Source organism: Elephantulus edwardii, unplaced genomic scaffold (assembly GCF_000299155.1).
Source record: "Elephantulus edwardii isolate Elephantulus edwardi_28Jun2011 unplaced genomic scaffold, EleEdw1.0 scaffold00092, whole genome shotgun sequence".
NCBI classification, from domain to species: domain Eukaryota; kingdom Metazoa; phylum Chordata; class Mammalia; order Macroscelidea; family Macroscelididae; genus Elephantulus; species Elephantulus edwardii.
Window position 1 is genome coordinate 788,722 of NW_006399842.1, and position 18,696 is coordinate 807,417.

An 18,696-nucleotide genomic window follows, 5' to 3' on the forward strand; every position below is an offset into this window, starting at 1 on the left:
GCTCCACATGTTGTGTAATGTTTTATGAGTTCTTTCTTTTTGAATGCTGCATAGTATTCCATTTTGTAAATATACCATAGTTTTTCTATCCATTCATTTGTTGATTGGCACCTGGGTTGCTTCTATTGCTTTGTTTTTGTGAAGAACACAGCAATAAGCATGTGTATGTGTGTGTGTGTGTGTGTGTGTGTGTGTGTGTATGGTTTCTTTAGGTTACATTCCTAGGAGTGGTATTGCTGGGTCAAATGGTATTTCTATTTCCAAGTTTTTGAGAAAGTGCAAGACAACCTTCCATAGTGGCTGTATCATTTTACATTCCCATCAGTGGTGAATAAGAGTTCTAGTCTCTCCATACCTTGCCAGCATTTCTTTGCTGTGCTGTTGAACTTCACTATTGATGCTGGACAGAGAGTTATTATTACTGGTGAAGACATGTGTGTAGATAGCTATCTTGTGCATACAAACAACACAGATTTTTTTTTAAAAAAAAGCACATCCTTGGCTTCTGGATAAGATGGTAGGCTAGGTAAATGGGAGCTCATAACCCTTTTCACCAAAATATAATAAAATAATGGTAACCGATACGGAGAATAATTCTGGGACCCTAAGTCAGAAAAAAGAAAAGCTAAAGAAATACTTCAAACTGAAGAAAGAATAAAAACATTAAATAAGAACATTTACAGAGTATAGAATTGTAAATAGCAAGGCAAGGCCATTTTGAAAGGTGGTCTGGTGGGTCAAGGGATTAGGAACTCAGGACTGCATGGATATCCACACTAGTTACTGTTTTGATCACTGAAAAGATGCAATCTCATTATCTCCCCCCTTGTTTTCCCTTCCCTCCTGTGGATGAGGGACACTCCCCTCCCACCAGCTGACTGGCAGTGTTCCCCAGACTACCCTAGCTCCACCAACAATAGCTTGCACCATTCTGCATCTGGCACTGGGAACATGAGCACTCTACATGCTGAGATCGTACCCTTCAAGAGGCAGCAGACTGTGTGAAGGTTGGCCTGCAACCTGGGGTCCTTGACTCTCACTGGACTCCCTTGAGGATACCTTACTTATCATATGCCACAGCCACATTTGGAACAGTGCACCCTCCATGGAATGCACCATACTTGGGCATGTGAGACTGCAATGATTGTCTCTTCACACAAGTCATCTCTGCCTGGGTACCATGTCTACACCCAAACCCTGGACTGGCAAGGACACCATCCCTGTGAGGGATCCTGTGAGGCTAGCAGAAACTCTGTCACAGGCTGGGTGCTCTACCCCTCGACACCCTCTAGAATAGAAGAGGTGCTGTCATTAGCCAGGCTTACATGTTGGGGCCTCAGCTAACTCTCAAACTAGCAGAAACTCTCACTTGACTGTATAACTCAAACTCCTGCTAGACTGGTAGACAATCTGTCCCAGACTAGACACCACCTTGCTTCCACCCCACAGCAGTGACAAGAGCACCAATCAGGAGCCCAGCCCACCCTCCTCCAAGGTTTTAGATTTCTCATAGCTTTTTGGATATTATTTTGCTTCAACAGTAATTCCAATTTGTCTTTTTGTGTGTGTCCCTCTCTTTTTGGCTTTTCTATCTTCTTATACGGTCCAATCTTGTTTTGTTTGCTCCCCTCCTCCCCCCAAAACATTTTTCCTTTAAAGCATGTTTTATTTTGTCTCCCTTATTATCTTTCCATCTGGCAAATAGTAACAGCATCCAGCCACATATACACCCCTTGCAGCTTCACCCCCCAAAATTGCCAACCAAGAATTACCTACCCAGAAAAATTGTTCATCATATATGACAGTTTAATTATATGACAGGACATTTCCATATAAACATGAATGAAGAGAATTTGTGTGAACTAGACCAATTTTACAAGAAATCCTAAAGGGAGTTCTTTGGATTGAGAGCCGACAATGATGGAAAATAATCTGAAAATAAGATACATCACAACTTCATGAAGAAACTGACCCAGACATGGCAAAACACAACAAATAATTATCATACAAGACTAAAAATAGAAAGCAGGAGGTATTCGTTTGCAAATGATGACAGGTACAAAACAAAAAGAGAGAATAAGAAGTGTAATCACAGAACCTCTTTTATTAACTCATTGTTGTTGCACATTTTCTTTCCTTGCCCCCCACCTTGAGGCCACTTACAAAACTTTTAATTGGAGAGGAAGTCAAGCAGAATTTAAGTTCTAATAAACTGTTTTAAACATGATAAAAAAAATTGTATCTTATAGGGTAACCTCCAAGAAAATGAGTTTATCTCACAAAAAAGAAAATCAGAAAACCTTAGAAAACACTAAAGCAATAGCAATGAAGGAAATGAAAGAAGCCACAAACCACAATGAATTCAGCTCAGAAAAGCAGATGAAACAAACAAATCAGTAACAACACCACTAAAAACAGTGCAGCATGAAGCACTGTATGACATGGCATCTAGAGGACTTATCAGTCACAAGAGTACCATTATGACAAAGTCCACAGTTGTAAAAAGCTTACACAGAGGAAGAATTAATTTTGGATAAAAGGGATAGGAAGGGAGGGAGAAGGGAATAAAAATTAAGAAACGGATAAACTGAGTTAAGTGAAAGGAAATATATTGATTTCTACTTCTACTCATTTCAAATGCTGTCCTGAAATACAACGTTGTGTATAATAGGATATTATCCATAAGTATACAAGGAAGACCCATTAATACGACTATTATTCAAATATATGCTCTGTATCTAGAGTCAAAGAGAAAGAAACTTAAATTTTTTACCAAATCTTGCAGTCCAAAATTGACCGAACATGCAATTAAGATGAGTTGATGATAACTGGTGACTGGAATGCAAAAGTTGGAAACAGCAAAGAAGGAAGAGTAGTTGGTAAATATGGGTGTGGTGATATAAATGATGCTGGAAATAGAATTATCAAATGTTTTATTTTCAATTATTTATTCATTCTAAGTACTTTTTAAAAAGAAACAAATGACAACTTTACACATGTACCTCACCTGATGGGTTGCATAGGAATGAGACTGACACCTGTGGAAGGAATTGTTGGAGAAGCTCAATATTAGCAGTTAAAACTAGAACAGGGGGTATCTGTGCGTCAGACCATCAATTACTCAAGTGCAAATTCAAATTGAGGCTGAAGAAAAGGAAAAGTCCATGAGAACCAAATTGTGATCTGGAATCTATTCCATCTAAATTTCACAATCATCTTAATAGGTTTGAAGCACTGAACACCAATGATCAAAGAAGAGTTGTGTGATGATATCAAGGATATCATCCATGAAGAAAGCAAAGAGTCATTACAAAGACAGAGAAGAAAGAAAAAAATTGAAGTGGATGCCAGAAGGGACCCTAAAAATTGCACAAAAGTGTTGAGAAGCAAAGCAAAGGGAAAACATGTTGATGTTAAAGAATTGAGCAGAAGATTTCAAAGGGCAGCTCAAGAAGACAAAGCAGAGTGTTACACTGGATTGTGCAGAGAGATGGAATTGGAGAATTAAAAGGGAAGAACTTGCTCTGCATTTCTCAAGCTGAAAGAACTGAAAAGCAAAATTAAGCCTTGAATCTCTCAATATTCAATATTAAAAGATGCTATGGAAAATATATTGAATGACCCAGGAAACATCAAAAGAAGATGGAGGGAATACAGAGAATCACTGTACCAAAAAGAACTGACTGAAAAAGAAAAACAACAATAATAACAAAAAGAACTGACTAACACTGAAAAATTTCAGGAAGTACCATATGAGCAGGAGCCAATGGTAATGAAGGAGGAAGTGGAACCTGCACTGAAGTTGCTGGCAAAAATAAGTCCCAAGGAATAGACTGGATACCAACTGACTTGTTTCAGTTAACAGATGCAGGCCTGGATGCACTCACCAGTCTATGCCAGGAAATTTGGAGGACAAGCTGTCTGGCCAACAGATTAAAGAGATCTCTATTTGTTCCCATTCTCAAAAAAGGTTATCCAACAGAATGTGGAAATTACCTAACAATATCACTAATACCACATGCAAGCAAAATACTACTGAAGATCATAAAAAATGGCTAGAACAGTATATAGATGGAGAACTGCCAGAAGTTCAAGCAGGATTTAGAATAGGCCGTGGCACTAGGGATCTCATTGCTGATATGAAATGGATCCTGGCTGAAAGTAAAAGAATATCAGAGACTGTCTATTTATGCTTTATTGACTATGCAAAGGCATTTGAGTGTGTGGATCATAACAAGTTATGGCTGACATTGAGAAGAATGGGAATCGCAGAGCACTTAAATGTGCTCATGTGAAACCTACACCTACAGCAGGAGGCTCTGTGCAAACAGAGCAAGGGAACACTCCATGGTTTAAAATGAAGAAGGGAGTGCATCAGGGTTGTATTCTCTCTCCATACCTATTCAGTCTGTATGCTGAGCAAATTATACAAGAAGCTGGACTCTATGAAAAGGAATGTGGCATCAGGATCGGAGGGAGACTCATCAATAACCTGTAGTAAGCAGGTGTCATAATCTTGCTGGCTGAAAGTAACAATGAAAAGGATGACAGAAGAATTGATGCCTTTGAGCTGTGGTGTTGGAGAAGAGTACAGAACATCCCATGGATGGCCAAAAGACCAAATAAATATGTCTTGGAGAGTGTGCAGCTGGAGTACTCTTTGGAGGCAAAGATGATGAGGCTTTGCCTTACATACTTTGGGCATGTTGCTAGGAAGGGCTATTCCTTGGAGAGGGATATAATGCTTGGGAAGGTAGAAGTTGGCAAAGGAGAGTAAGGCTTTCGACGAGGTAGACCGACACGGTAACTACCGCAATGGGCTCTAGTGTGTCAGGAAGTGTGAGGTTGCTGCAGGTCAGGACTGGGTTCAGATCTGTTATTCGTAGGGTCACTATGAGTTGTACTCAACTTGATGGCACTTAACTACAACAACAACAACAACAACTTGCTACTCATTACCGTTGTGTGTGAACCAACTCATAGCTGACCATCTATTGCGTTTCTGAGGTTGTAAATGGCACAAGAGGAGACTGCCCATCTTTTTCTGGTGCAATTATGGGTGGGTCTGAAACATCCAGAGAGGCATGGTATTTTAGCAGTACAAGTCCTTATGAACTCAGGCATTAAGTAATTAATGCTATAAAAATGTGTATGAGTTGTATATGTAAAGTTAATATATATAAGAAGTTACAATGTTATGAAACAAAACATATATAAATGAACTGAAAAACCAGTATGCACACTTTCCTTAAAATAAAATTTTAAAAATAAATATTCTTAAATACTAGTATCTTTCTTTGTGTGGCAAGATGCTCACAAGAGTGGAGGCACATCAGGACTGAGATTGACAGACATTTCCACACCCTCACAGCAGGCTGGGTGTATGCTGAATGGAGGGAGATACAAAATCACTCTCACTGGTCATATTGTTGCTCTTGCTTCTCTACTACATATTTTTACTTCAACAGCTTATAACTGAATTTGCATTCTGTAAACATATTTACAGTACTGACCCACTGTACTGAGGTGGTTCAGAGAAGTGAAGTGTCAAGCCCACGGCTGGCCAGACTCTCATAGCCTGTGTGCTGAACCTTTGTTTCCTTCTGCCCCTGCTCTCTGCTGCATGTGGATGACAGACTCTGGTCACAGAATTGGAAGCTGTGTCTGTCCCTTGGCTGCCTCTGGAGGAATGGCAGCTGGGATCTCTGATATCCATTTAGCATATGCTGAGGGCTGAATTAAGACTGCACAGTGGGGAAAGCAGGAGTCATGTTATGGAGGAATCTGTAGAATTCAGAGACAGGCTAGAACTCATTTAATCCTCATAGACATTTTGCAATATGGATGCTATCATCTCCATTTCACAAGGATAGTGAGGCTCAGCATAAAGTCATCTGTCCAAAGTTCAATCAACTGGCCAATGGGTGCAGAGTCACATTCAGCTGGGGTTGCAGCCCTCAAACTCTGCACTCTTTCTTTGAAAACCCTTCTGGAACTGAAATGTACTTGCTTTTGTTTGAAGGATTGCGGCAACTCTAACCAAGCACTTATAGCTCTCTCCAGTCTATGCTAGTTCCTTTTCTCTTCAATGCTTATCTCGGACTCAGTCCTACATGCTGTCAGTGCTCAGTCTGCCTGTAAGAAGCCTTTCTTAATTCTTTCCCTCTACTCTTAATACACAAGTCTCCAGTGCTCCATCCTCGGGACTCTTGCCCATACTATTCCTTCCCTTCCACAAAACAATCCACCTCTAGTCCTTCAAGGTCCAGTCAAATGCCACCAGTGAGGCCTGACACAGTGATCGCAGCAGTGGACTTAATTAAGCACAGCTTAGATCATGAGGATGGCGTAGGATTGGACAAGATTTGTATTTGTTGCACACTGGGTCACTATGAGTTGGAATCCACTCAATGACACTTAAAAATAAGAATCCGAACATAATTTTTATTTTACCTATTGTGATTTTCATGAAAGTTTATAGAGAACTTGGATTTCCATTCATTCATTGTTGCACATTTCCCCCTACCCCCGCCCCAGTTAGCTTTTTTCTTTGGAAAAAAAATTTTTTTCATTGTTATACAGCCTCCCCCCAAGTCCACTTTACTATGAAGCTCTTATTCTGAACTCTTGTCATGCCAATAATACCTAATCATATATTTCTTTTATACAGTTCTCTCCCTCATCTGTTTCAATGCTGTGTACATTATTTATCCCCTTTTTTCTTTGTTTTTCCTCAACCCCATGTCCGTTCTGTTTTATAACAGTGGCATTATGCAGTATTTGCCTTTTTGTGACTGAGATATTTCACTCAGCATAATGTCCTATGGCATGGTCACTCATTTTGTATGAGTTCTTTGCTTTTCAGTGCTGCATAATATTACATTGTGTGAATATACCATACCCTCTCTATCCATTCATTTGTTGATGGGCACTTGGGTTGTTTCCAACTTTTTTCTATTATGAACAAAGCAGCAATAAACATGGGTGTGCATATATCTGTTTGGATGGCAGTTCTGGTTTCTTTAGGGTATATTCCCAGTAGTGGAATTGCTGCGTCAAATGGTATTTCTATTCACAACTTTTTGAGAAAGCACCGTACTGGATCATGCTCATTCTTTTCTCTTTATTACCTCTGTTCTAGGCACAGAGAACACTGGTGGCCTAGTGGTTAAGAAGCTGTGCTGCAATCCCCAAGGCACGCAGTTCAAATCTATCAACTGCTCCTCAGGAGAAGGATAGGTAATCTTCTCACATCCGATTAACTGCTTTGAAAACCCGCTGGAGGCTCAAACATTGTTGTTTCTGATTCTATAGTACACAACCATGTGCACAGGGCAGCTCTGATGGCATAGCCTGTAGGGAGTTGCTCTCACAATAATTTGGGAGAGGGCATGGTCTGAGTCTGGCTTCTAAGTGAGATTCTGGGTCCACAGAGGCTCACTGCAGGCCTGTGTTTAAAGGAGTCTTAGGAGGTTTGAGGCTTTAAATGGAGAAGAAATGATTTGGTTGGGGGAACAAAACATCTAGCACAGAATATCTGAGGCGAGGCAGAGAGATGGGCACCAAAGACCTTTGATGCTTGTGATCATCAAAGGTGGGAGGAGGCCACAGAGCAATTTGCCAAGGTGACACACACTCCTCCCTTTGAGGTAAGATTAGAAAGGTACTGGCTTCTCAACCTTTTTTTTTTTTGTCTTGGGGCCCTCTTCTGTTTTCCAGGCAGAAAATCAGAGCAATTGTGATTGCTAATATGCATGAAGTGCTCCTGTGGACCCAGCCCTGTGCTTGCTGGGCCCCCTGCAACATCTCAGTTAATGCTCATCACAACTCTTGGAGGAAGGTATTATCCAAAATTCACCTCACTGTCATCAGATAGATTCCAAACCAGAGAATCCTTCTGTCAGATCTCCAAGCCTGTAAATCTTGACAAGAAGGCACTGCCTGTCTTTCTTTGGAGAGGCTGGTGGATTCGAACTGGCAGAGAAACCTGCTTGCCTTTTTGGCTAGCAGCACAGCACACTATGAACTACAGCATCAGGGCTCCAAGGGAGGTATTATTACTACCCTCATTGTTTGCTTGAGAAAACTAGAACTCAGGTTAAGAGCCTAGCTCAAGATCACACAGCAGGTAAATGGTTGAGATGAGGTCTGATCCCAGTGTTGTCTGAGGCTGAACAGTGGTTTCAGTCAACGGTCCTGAGTTCCAGAGCCTGGACTGCCAGAGTGGGCTAAGAAAGAAAGGTGAAACTCTTGCCCTGTAAGCTCTGGCCTTGCATTCGCTTTCCTTAATGGATACAAAACAAACCATTCTAGTGGCTGGTGGAGTTGACTCCTGTCATGGAAGGGGAAGCTGTGTCCTCTGGATGCCGCCAGGAGGCTGTGTGCTGCTGGGAGTGATGGTGGTGGGAAGGACTCCTCTTGTTATCAGACTCCAATGGGCACAACAGCTAGAAAGGGAATTTCCAGGGTCTTTGGAACCGGAGTGGGGACAGAAGATGGCAATGAGAAATTCCTGTGGATGAGAAGAGGCCACAGCCAGTTCAGGCTCTTATTCCAGAGTAAGATCTTGACAGGGGCCTATGGCTGACTTTTAGGGTGCTAATTCTATCTTTTATGGGTAAGTCCATGGGTGGTTTATGAATATTTTTAGGGGGAGAGGAATCAGAGCTTTATGCAGATTTCTCACAGTAGTTCACCACTCAGGGTATTGAATTAATTCAGAGATTGTGGTATTAAGAAGACCTGGGTTTAAACTCTAGTTTCTCCCTTTACTAGTATAAATTACTTGAAGCTCCGCTGCAATCCCAAAGGCACTCAACTCAAATACATCAGCTGTTCCATGGGAGAATGATGGGCAATCTCCTTCTCCGTGATTCACTGCCTCTGAAAGCCCACTGGAGGGTTAGCTATGGGTTGGTCCCCACTCAAGACACACAACAACAACAACAAGTCTCAGTTTCCCCATGTGCCAAATAGGGATGATACATTCCTCAAAAGTCTGGGATATGGCAAAGCCCTGGCACAGAGGAAGCATGTGATACTTGTAACATCCCTTCCTACCCCTTTTTGCTCAAACAGAATGCCCAAGTCTGGCTGGCAAGGATGTACAATCTGTGCGGGCATTTTATTTGGCAGTTACAAGTGTGATATTATCCCTCACAAAGCATTCATTATGGTGCTGCGAACAATACCACAGATAAGGCAGGGATGCCCCTGCATGCCAGCCTCCAGGTGATTACAACATTTAGGTAAATTGCCTTTTGTCTCGCTAGAGAGATGACGGAGGGAGGGGGAGTAGGCAGGAAAGCCACCCAGCCATTTTGCAGAAACCAGAAGGGAGGCATCATGGAGAGGCAGCCTGGTGGTGTGGAAGGAGCTCATGCCTGTGGTCAGGAAACCTGTCCCTAACCCTGTCAGCACCCAGGATTTACCCTCACTGGGTCTCTCATGTCCCTCAGCTGTCAGGTTGAAAGGCAGGGACTTCAAGACTTTCGACAAGCCTTGGTTAATGGTACTGAAAAACTTGTTCATTTAAAGCAATAAAGTGGGTGGATGCATATCTGGGGGCAGAGGAAAAGAACTATTTCTGCCCCTTGGGTATATATATTTTCTAAATCTGAATTGCTAGGGAAACTTCTGGTTCTTTTTCTCAACTGTAAATGCCAGCTTCATTTCAGAGTCAGTTCGAATGCCGTCTCTATCTCTGAAGTTGACTAGACCTGGCTCAATTTCAGCTCTCTTTATTACCTGTGAACTTTGGCAAAGCATTTCACCTCGCCAAGCCCCAGTTCTGTCATCTATGAAGTGGGATAATTATTTCATAGTGTTACTACTAAGATGCGAGGAAATAATACATGCAAAGTTCCTAGGTTAGTGCCTGGAATGTAGTAAACACTCAGTAAAAGCTAGTTGTTGTTATTATTATCCCACTCTTCTCCCTCAAAAAAATAGGGGTATGGCTATTTTTTAATATCAACAGATTGTTCTTATATACACCATATATTTTAACCAGTCCCCTCTTAAATGAAATTTGGAATGTTTCCAATTTTCAAGTGTTAAACAATGCCAGGGAAACTTTAGTGGACCAAAATGATCTTTTAATTAAACAGCTGAGCTGAACCTTTTCCTAAGGATGTGTGGGTAGCAGAGAAATGTCAGTGACAAGAAAAGCTCGTCGTCCAGGCCTCTGTGTACCTGATCTTGGAGCCAGCATGACAAAGTGCAGAGGGAACTTCTGGAGCTAGGCATGTCTGAGCCTGAGTCCTTGTTCCTGGCACTTATTGCCTAGACAATTTAGGAGGAAAATTCTTTAACTTCACTGAGCCTCATTTTCCTTATTTGTCAAATGAGGATCATAAGAGTACCCATTGACACTTCAGAACAGTATTTCCTGCTATATACCAGCAAGTTAACTCTGAGTCACAGTGAACCTACATGCTCCATAGGGTTTCCATGACTGTAATCTCTATGGCAGTGGATCATCAGGTCCTTGCTGCCTCTGGTGGATTCTAACTGGTGACCTTTTGTTGGTAGCTGAGTATTTAACCACTGCACCACCAGGGCTCTTAGTACAGTGTCTGTTGTTTTTGTTGTTGTCATAGCTGACCCTCTGACAGATTTTCGGGGGCAGTAAATTTCACAGGAGGAGATTGCCCATCCCACTGTGGAGCAGCTGTTGGATTTGAACTGCCTGCCTTACGGATCACAGAGCAATTTCTTACCACTAGACCGTAAGAACTCCCTAGTACAGTGTCCAGTGCGTGGTAAATGCACAATAAAATTCTCACCACTATCACTACCCTCATCATCGTCCTCATTCCCATTTTGTGAAGGCAGCCTTCACTTCCTGAAAGCAGAATCACACAAACCAAGACATTTTATGGACCCCAATTCATACTTTTTCTTCCCATTGTCCATATAACTAAGCATACATTCAAATCAGGCTTGCAATCTTGATTTTAAATTCTGTCTGGAACCCACAGGTTCAAACTGCAAAGGGGCCCTCTCTGCAAATAATCACGGGTGTGCGATATTTTTAAGAAGCCAAAGCCATTGTTTCTGATTGAAGGAAAGTTGGTGCTATTTTGAAGAGCAGCAGGATTAAGCGGTGGCGTTATCTCTTTAACCATTGGGAATTATACCCTGCTTGAGAGATTTGTAAGCTCCAGGACATTTGCCAGATGTGCTTGATTCGACATTTCAGACAACAAAGGGGATAATGTTGGTGGGAATCTTGACGGCATTTCTGATGATCAGGATATTCTTTGAGGATGGTACTGAGACCTTTCGGGGAAGAATTTCAGCTTTCACATAAACTAATTTGGGATGCTCACTCTCTGTCTTCCACAAAGCAAATTTAGTTCATTGTTAGTTGTATATATTAAAATGGTTACGAGGGTTTTTTTCTTTGAATATTAATAATGTGCCTTTCATCTGAGACTCGCATGGGGTGTCATTAATTGGTGGGGGCAGGGGGAATAAAGATTAGTGGTACAGTTATTTTGCAAATGATTCCTACTAGTTACATGGAGGCAAGCAACAGCTACATGAAAGAGACACACAAACAAATTGCTAACATGGTGCTGGCTTATTCTTCCTGAGCGGAATGAAAGGGATGTGTAGGAGGGGAGAGGGGTCGAGTTAATCTCCCCATTTCCCACCATAGTTAAGGTTGTTATCCCAGATATCTTCATATGCTTCCTTATTGGATCCCAGTGTGTAAAGGGCACTTTTTCAACAAAGTAGCATCTCATTTGGGGACCGTAGTGTTTGTGTCTTAAGACTATAAAATGGACTTTCCCCTTCATTTAGTAACATCATTAACTCGCACTGAGCACCGTGAACTATGTTTAGGGGAGGAACAAATAGGAATCAGATATAGATGGCCCTATGCGCCATGGGAGACAGACAACCAGACACAGTGCTAGTCAGAAGAAAGAAAAGAACAGGTTTTGGGCATATTGGCATCCCAGTCATGCTGTCACCAGCTATGTGAGGTGGAGAAAATTATTAACCCATATGGTATCAGGGATCCTTGGGGAGCACTGGTGACCTACAGACAGAGTGGCACGGCCAATCCAAAGTTGGGCAGTTTGAATCAAGCACCTGCTCCGTGGGGAAAAGATGGGGATCTCTTGTGCAGTGTATGGCCTCTGAAAAGCTGCCAGAGGATCAGCTATGAGTTGGTTCTGCCTCAACAGCACACCTCAACAACACTGAAAACTATGGCTTATGAGAAGTATCTCCCTGGGATGGCAGGAATGAACAGGTAAAATGCCAAGCACAGGACCTGGCGAAAACACCTCCACAACGAGCATTCCTTTCCTGGCTCCATTCTCCATCGCTGTGGACATATAGGTAAAGCTGTGTGTTATTCTTTGGGGCTTATAGGAGAAGGTTGTTACGTGCTAAGCTTTGAGCTCTCAATGAGGAGACTGAGATAAGTGGACCAGAAAGAGCAATCTGGGCTGCAGAGTTTATGAGGTAAGAACAGAAATTAGAAAGTACTAGACATATTTATCAGTGAGTGGCAGCTGGTCTGGTTAGGTTAGATAATGATAAAGGAACAGCAGAATGGAAGGTGAGGCTTCAAACTCATGCAGGAACTCTAAATGCCATCAAGAACCTGCAGACCCAAAATTTCAGTCATTCCCCAAACTAAGCCTCCAAGGACACAGAAAGACCTAGCCTAAGGGACCAGTCCTTGGAGAAGGACATCGTGCTTGGAAGGGTGGAGCAACAGTGCAGGAGAGGAAGATACCAGATACAATGGATTGACACAGTATCTGGAGTAATCAGGGTAGGTGTGTCAGAGACAGTGCGATTGGCTCAGGATAGAGCAGGGTTCAGAGCTATTGTGCATAGGGTCATTATGAGTCACAGGCAACTCAATGGCACAGAACAACAACAACAACAATAAATTCTGGTGGCCTACTGATAAAGAGCTTTGCTGCCAAAGCAAAGGCATGCAGTTTGCACCCACCAACTGCTGCACAGGAGAAAGATGGGTGCTCTCCTGTGCCTCTGAACACCTGCTGAATGGTCAGCTGTGTGTCGTTTCTGACTTGATATCATGTCACAACACACACACACACACACACACACACACACACACACACACACCTTGCTCTCTTTCTGTCTGTCTCTCTCTGTGTCTCTTCCGCTCTGTCTCTCTCTCTCATTGGTTTTGTTTACTAACAGAACTTACCCTAAGACACAGGGCCTACCTTCCTTTACCTCCAGTCAGTGATCATCATAATGTTAACAGCACAACTACATGGTGGTTTGAAACCACCAGCAGACCCACAGGAGAAAGGTAAGCAGTCTTCTATGTGGTTTAAAACCCCTGAACACCCACTTGAGGGCCAGCTATGAATCATTTCCAACTCAACAGCAGTGAGTGAGTTACTCACTGAATGAGCGACCAGTGACTGAGCATGTGCCTTGACCCATATGCTGTGCATATGACATCTAGAGATTTAATTTTATTTGCCCACCCCATGACCACACTAGTTAGATATTACTTATTATAATGTCTATTTTACAGATGCACAAGCTGGGCTCTAAGGGGGAATGTGCACTACCTAAGTTCTATAGCCAGTGAGGCATAAAATCAAGACTAGAAGACCAGAGGTATTAATTCTAGACCCTTTGCATTGTACCATTCTTAGAAATTACACTGCAATCCTGAAGGCATGTGGTTTAAATCCACCAGCCCTGGAGCAGAAGGATGTGCAATCTCCTCATATGTAATTAACTTCCTACTGCTGGAGGGTCAGCTATGAGTTGGTTCTAAATTGCTGGCAACTGAGTTGAATTTAGTTGAGTATTTGAAGACTTCAGGGGACTTGAAGACAGGGGCTTTGCCTGCTTTCAAGATATTGTGATAAAACAGACACAGTCACATAGTCCTTAACCTCAAGGACCTCCTGGTGCAGCAAGGTGATAATAATACTTCCAAGGTCATAGGCTAAGTGTAGGTAGGCAGGCATGTAGACACAGAGGAGGGGCCCCCTAACCCACATAGAGCAGTGTAGGTGATCAGAGAAGGCAGCCTGGAGCAGTGGTCTTGCAACAGCTGGTCCTGACACTGAGAGGATTTTTAAATCAATTTCATGAAAAGCAATCAGCATGGTTCATAATGTAATTGTTAACGATGTAAAATATTTCTTTCTATAAGTCATGGTAAAAAAAAAAAAAAAGCCACAGTCCAAGAGAAAGTCTTGCCTGCCCTGGTCTTACCACATTATAGGTGCACCAAGAAGTCTGTCAACATTTCACTGTGGTTTTCACTATGGTGAAAGTTTGCAGAGTACATTAGTTTCCCATTCAACAACTGATACACTGTTTCATGACATTAGTTCCCTCATTACAACAGCACTTTCTCCACTTCCTCCTTGGGTTCCCTGTTTCATTTGTCCTTTTTTAAAAATGTACTGCCCTTTTCTGCCTTCTGAACTTTGTTTCTGAGCAAATGATTTTATATGGTTCACTGTAAGGAGCACATTATACAGAGGCCAAGCTACTGACTAAATGGTGATTCCTAGGGATTGCTGTTGTTATGTGCTGCTGAGTTTCCTGTGACTCATAGCGACCTGACATACAACAGCTCTAAACCCTGCTCTATCCTGAGCCAATTTCTTTGTCTCTGACATAACTACCCTCATTACCCCAGTCACTAGATCAATCCGTCTCATCCAGGGTCTTCCTTTCCTTTGCTTTCCCTCTGCCCTTTCAAGCATGACTTCTGAGACTGGTCCTTCCTTCCAGCGTGTCCAAAGAATGTAATACAAAGCTTCAAAATCTTTGTCTCCAAAGAACAGTCTGGTTTCAACTTCTCTAGGATTAAACTGGTCTAGCAGTCCATGGTATGTTCAATACTATTCTCCAATACTACAACTCAAAGGGATTGATTTTTCTTCTATCATCCTTAGTCATTGTCAAGCTCTCTGATGCTTAGCAAGTAACTGCCAAGATTATGGCCTGGATCAGACACACCTTAGTCTCTAGACTGACAACATTGCTCTTTAATACTCTGGAGTGGTACCTGACAGTGGATTTTCCAATTGCAATTTGTCTTTTAATTTCCTGGCTGCTAGTACCAAAAATGTTGATTGTGGGGCCAAACAAGCTGAAACTTTTAATAATCTCAATCTTTTTACCATCTATAATGATGCTGCCTATTGGCCCAGTGGTAAGAATCTTTATTTTCTTAATGTTGAGCTTCAATCCATATTGGAGGCTACAGTTCTTGACCCTCTGCAGCAAGTGCTTCAGGTCCTCATCAGTTTCAGGAAGCAGGGTTGTGTCATCTTCATAATGTGGTTGTTGATGAGTCTTCCTCCAATCATGATGCCATATTTCTTCTCATAGAGCCCAGCCTCTTGGATGATCTATTTCACATATAAGTTGAAAAGGTATGGAGATAAAATGCATCCCTGGTGTACCAATTCCTATCAAACCATTAATTTTTGTCTTTTTTATGATTTTTATTTCTCCTCTCATTCTTCTCCTTCTCTGACCAGGACCTTCTATTGTGATCCCAATCAAAGTAGTCAGTTGTAGCATCCAGTATCATACGGTTCTTCTGGTCCCTTGGTATGAAGGCTATGCTTTGGACTCTTTCCTTGAATCTTTGACTTTCTTCATTCTTCTTTGCTCCAGACAGAGATAGAACAAATAGTTGACTGCCTGCAAGCTTTTAGGATGCTACTCCCAAAGTTTGGATTCATTTCCTAAATAACATGCCTCCAGAAACTCTATGAACTTTGATAAATGTCGATAGTTGTAGAGGCGCTTCAGGCCTGTTCATAGGGTCACTATGAGTCTTGCTCAACTTGAAGGCAATCAACAACAACAACAACTCACCAAAGTAGGATATAGAACCTTGTCTGCCCAAAGAATGCTGAGTGGAAAGATGGACTTAAACTCTCACAGCAGTCCTGTAAAGGAGATACCATCATTCTTAGTTAAAGGAAACTCAAGTCTAATAAACCCAGATTTGTCAAGCATTCTGGGATTGGCTATTCTGAGGTTTCTAGTTAGGTGCAGAGCAAGCTTCTCTGGTTGGGACAAGGCACCATAGAAGACATGGAGGGAACCAAGGCACTTCAAAGAGGCAAGAAGGTAAGCCAAAGGGACTATTATACTGGTGCCTCAGCCCACGACCTCCCATAAAGTGAGTGTTCCAGCTCTGACTCATCCATAGGGCATATGCTTTGTGAGAGCAATGGCTGAGGTGAATTTTTTTAATCTAGGATGGTCTCAGTTACCTTCCTCAGTCACACAAGGTCAGGGGACCATGCCTTCAGGATGCCAACAGGAAGCAATGTTTATGGAGAGACACTGGAATGCAGGGAAGAATGGGCATTGGCCAAAACAGAAGATGGACAGAAGCCCAAGTCAGTCCTGCATTAGTCAGAGGTGAGTCTAGGGGAATGACTAAGTGGCCACAGACAGAGACTGCTTCTTAGTCAGGTCACTCAGAACTTGATCTTCCCAATAATATTTGGACCAAAATACCCTTTGGCTGCCTTTCTTTTCCATCATAGACTCTTTTGTGGTTTTAGTTTTTTGAAAATTTTATATTGGTTTGCTCATAAAGTTCATATACATTGTGTTTCATATTATTCACCATTCACATTGGGCTTCATACAATCATTCCCATGCATTATATTTTATAAAATCAATCACTATTGGGCCTTGCCCATCATTATCCAATCTTTTTAGGTCCCTGCCTTATCCTTCCCATTTCCTTCACCCCCTCCCTCCACCCACCAAACTGTGCAACCTTGTGGTTTTGCCCCTATCCATCCTCACCCCTCTGCTCCCACCCCTTTTCTCCCTTGGGTCCCCATACATGTTTTACTGTTATCTTTTTTTTAGGGGAGATATTTTATTGTTTGGTTTTTAAAAACTTTTATATTGATTTTCTTACAAAGCTCATATACACTGTTTCACACTATTCTTTTTAAAAATTGTGATTTTAATGAAAGTTTATAGAAAAGTTGAATTTTCATTCATTGTTGCAGATTTCCCTCCCTCTCCTTCCCAGTTTACTTTTTTTAAAAAAAAAAAGTATTCATATGCACACCCATGTTTATTGTGGCTTTGTTCATAATAGCAAGAAGTTGGAAACAACCTAAGAGCCCATCAACAAACGAATGGCTAGAGAAGCTGTGGTATATTCACACAATGTAATACTACGCTGCATTGAAAAACAAGGAACTCATGCAATATTATTCAAAATAGGTGACCCTGGAGGACATTATGCTGAGTGAAGTATCTCACTCACAAAAGGACAAATGCTGCATAGTGCCACTGTTGTAAAACAGGACTGACATCAGGGTTGGGGGAAGACTGAGAAAGATGGGCTCAATAATGTATACTGCATTGAAACAGATGAGGGAGAAACTGTTTAAAAGGGATATGTGATTAGGTATTTTTGTCATGAGGCAGTCCAGAGCTAAGGCTTTGCAGTGGAGTGGACCTGGGGGGGAGGGATTGTAAAACAATGAAAGAATGTTTCTTTTACTTTTCAAAGAGAAGAATGAACTGGAGGGGAAGGGTGGGCAGGGAGAAAAGTGCAACAATGAATGAATGGAAATCCTCAGTCTCTGTAAACTTTCATTAAAATTAATAACAATAAAAAATTTTTTTAAAAAAGTATTCCTGCACTGTTGCAATTTCCTCCTTCCCCCCTCTCTCCCCCTCTGCCAGTCCTCTTTACAATGTACTATTGTATTGCAATGTATTATTCTGGACTGTTGTCTTACATATCATTCCTAATCATATATTTCTTTTAAACAGTTCTCTCCCTCATCTGTTCCTATATAGTGTTCATTATCTACTCATTCTTTTCCTATTCTCCTCCCAATCCCCCATGTCAGTCTTGTTTCATACCATGGAGCTATGCATTATTTGTCCTTTTGAGACAGAGACATTTCACTCAGCATAATGTCCTCCTGGGACACTCATGTTGTGTAGTATTTTATGAGTTCCTTGTTTTTCAGTGCCGCACAGTACTCCACTGTATGAATATACCATCGTTTTTCTATCCATTCATTTGTTGACTGGCACTTGGGTTGTTTCCATCTCTTTGCTATTGTGAATAATGCAGCAACAAACATGGGTGTGCATACATGTTTGGATGGTGGTTCTAGTTTCTTTAGAGTCTATTCCCACCAGTGAAATTTCTGGGTCAAATGGTATTTCTATTTCCAGCTTTTTGAGAAAGTCCCAAATCACCTTCCATAGTGGTTGAACCATTTACACTCTCACCAACAGTGAATAAAGAGTTCCAGTCTCTTCACAACCTCGCCAGCATTTGTTGTTTGCTGATCTGTTGAACTTTGATATTGTTGTTGGGGTGAGATGATATCTCACAGTTTTTATTTGCATCTCTCTGAGAGCTAGGATTTTGAACATTTCTTTATGTATTTGTTTGCCACCTGAATGTCATCTTTGGTGAAGTGTCTATTCATATCCTGTGCCCATTTTATGACTGGATTATTTACCATTTTTTTGAGGGGCTGCAGTATTCTATAAATTTTAGATATGAATCCCTTATCAGATATGTCATTACCAAATGTTTTTTCCCAGTCTGGTTTTCCTTTTTACTTTGTTGGAGAAGTTTTTTGAGATGTACATGGGGATTTCATTTTTAGGAGGTCCCATTCATCTATTTTGTTCTTTCCT

At 41.6% G+C, this 18,696-nt stretch overlaps 1 protein-coding gene across 1 annotated transcript in view; it reads right to left on the minus strand.

Moving 5' to 3' along the window:
• Positions 1-18,696, minus strand: part of MORN5 (MORN repeat containing 5) — a 48,238-nt gene that overhangs the window by 14,406 nt on the left and 15,136 nt on the right. The window lies entirely within an intron of this gene.